The sequence below is a fragment of the Mus caroli genome, chromosome 15 (genome assembly GCF_900094665.2).
Source record: "Mus caroli chromosome 15, CAROLI_EIJ_v1.1, whole genome shotgun sequence".
NCBI classification, from domain to species: Eukaryota; Metazoa; Chordata; class Mammalia; order Rodentia; family Muridae; genus Mus; species Mus caroli.
Window position 1 is genome coordinate 44,291,443 of NC_034584.1, and position 2,827 is coordinate 44,294,269.

A 2,827-nucleotide genomic window follows, 5' to 3' on the forward strand; every position below is an offset into this window, starting at 1 on the left:
GAAGGATATAGGAGGCTTTGGGGATAGCATTTGAAATGTAAATGAAGAAAATATCTAATAAAAAAGAAAAGAAAAAAATAGAGTGCTTTGTAGTTTATATAAATCTTGCAATCAAATATAAGCTAAAGTATATAAAAATAAATAAACTTTAAGGGATGGGGAATAACAGGTTATTTGCAGTCTTCATTACATCGCACTGATTTATTTATTTATTTATTTATTTATTTATTTATTTATTTTTGGTTTTTCAAGACAGGGTTTCTCTGTGTAGCCCTGGCTGTCCTGGAACTCACTCTGTAGACCAGGGTGGCTTCGAACTCAGAAATCCACCTGCCTCTGCCTCCCGAGTGCTGGGATTAAAGGTGTGAGCCACCATGCCCAGCTCGCACTGATTTTTTTTTTTTTTTTTGAGGATTATCAAAGTTTTATTTAAAATTTCAGAGCACTTGAAAATAAAGAATATAATGTACTTGTGTTTTTACTGTGTAACTTAAAAAATGCTTTCAATTACAATTAGCCTTCAAGGGTTACCGCAAACAGCGCTGCTTGGCCAGGCCTATCGCTGGCTACCCTCACTCTGGTGGCTGGCGGGGAGGTAGGCTGCTGACATTCCTGTGGGCAGGTGGCTTGTTCCTACTCGGAGTGGCGTTTTTTCTTCTTGTTGTGGCTCTCGATTGCCCTTCTCAGGGCTTCATCCGGAATGAGATCTGACATTCTCATGTCTGTGTGGCTACAGCCAATTTTTGGGCAACAGGCCTTCTTCTTCCTCTTATGCTTGGATTCAATGATGCGAACAACGGTTTCCTCTTCGTATGTATGGCCACACATTTTATTTTTCACTGGCTTCTTCATTTCCAGCTGTGTTATGGGGCAGATGAAAATCATATCTTCGTCAACTCCTCTGTCAGATCATTCTCTCTGTCTGCATGAATACCATATTGCTTCTTCAGCTCCCTCAGCCTTTGCTTGAACTGCATGAACTTTTCATTCTCTTTAAAGTCGGCGTCAGAGTTCTTATCCTGTAAAGCCAAAAATGTCTTCTCTACCAGTAATTTTAAATCTGGTACTTTTTCTGGACGCTCTTCTTTTACATGATTGATTGTAGACTGGACAGCCTTAACATAATGGCTTAGTTCTCGATCCATTTTAGCAAACTCAACCATGGCCTTGTCCATACTGTGCTCACAACTCACTTCAGTTTGAGTCTCCACAAGGTCCAAGGCAACACTAGAAACTGTGTACATTCCAGAGCTGATACAGGATTGGCAGTTTTTTTATTTTTATTTAATATAATTCTTTAATATAACTTTAGTAATCTTTTAGGAGTTTCAAATATGCATGTGACATTTTGATAGTTTTCACTCCTTCCTCTCCCTAATTCTCCCCATAACAATTTAATCCCCCAACCCATTCATTATTGTTTATGTTTGTGCATTTTGTATATGTGTACATTTTTATTAAAATACAAATATATCATCTTCTGCTTTGATTACCATTATATTTTTTGCACAAGTATGTAAATGTAATGCAGTGAGTTCATCTTTATTGTTTTTATATGTTGATTTCAAGGCCAGCCATGTTGTATTTTATTGCCATTAAGAGAGCTAGCTGCATATGTATCAAAAGATGGCCTAGTAGGCAATCAATGGAAAGAGAGGCCCATTGGACTTGCAAACTTTATATGCCCCAGTACAGGGGAACACCAGGGCCAAAAAGTGGGAGTGGGTGGGTAGGGGAGGGGGGGAGTGTATTGGGGACATTTTGGATAGCATTGGAAATGTAAATGAGGAAAATACCTAATTAAAAAAAAAGAGCTCATCATTGGGAGAGGCTAGTTCTTTCTTTGCAGTCATTAGTTGACTGTTGTTCATTGTGTGGGCATGGGGATCCATGAAAATTTCACCTTTCAAAGTTAACATCATATTTTTGTTGCCATTGTTCTTGTCTTGCTAGTACAGCTATTTCTTGGAACACTGTTTCAGAGACTTTCTGGTATCTTGTTTCTTTCTGTCTTTCTGTACCTAATGACTCAGGATAAAAGGAAAGAATGATTATTGGCATGTCAATATTTTGTTGTAAAAATAGACCAACTGAAAAATAAGTACATACATAAACTTTCTAAAATTAATGTTGTAATATGAGTATTAAAAAGGATAATAACAAATCACTTGAACCAAATTTATTTTATCCTAATGTGTACTAATGGTTCATATTTATTAAAATTATCAACATTTTTAATAATTATAGTGACTTTAATAAGAAATGTCCTTAATAGGTTTTACAACTTAAAATCCCAGTCTACAATTAATGGGACTGTTTGAGAGATTTGGGATAGTTCAAGCAAACATGCTACCAGGGATCATCTTATAGGTTCCAAAGACTCACCACTTTCAGTACTGTCTCTTGTACAGGTACTTGGTGCTTGTGGCACATCAAAATGCCTCAAGGTGTAGGCATTGAGCATCCAGTTCCACCCATTTTTCCTACCTATTTCATCTGCCTTAGATTCTTACCATCTGGAATTATAAGTTAAAATAAACTTTTAGTTCCATTAGTTGCTTTGGTGATAGTATTTTATCACATCAACAAATAGTAACCAATGCAATTTTTATGAGTATAGCTTAAACAATTTGCTTCTAAATAAAATAGTGCAAGGTGTAGTATCAGGGATCTTCAAATATTAGTACCTTATTTTTTATTCTATAAAACATTGGAAAAGGCATTACCTTAAAATAGGGACAAACACATTTTCAGATATAGAATTGAATATTGGCTTTGGATAAAATTAAAAGGTCCTATGCAAGTTAATAATATAAAAATCTCCTTA

General features: G+C 35.8%; 1 pseudogene; it reads right to left on the bottom strand.

Moving 5' to 3' along the window:
* Window positions 1-633: 633 nt before the first annotated feature.
* On the bottom strand, window positions 634-1,259 carry LOC110311011 (annotated as a pseudogene).
* Window positions 1,260-2,827: the final 1,568 nt, after the last annotated feature.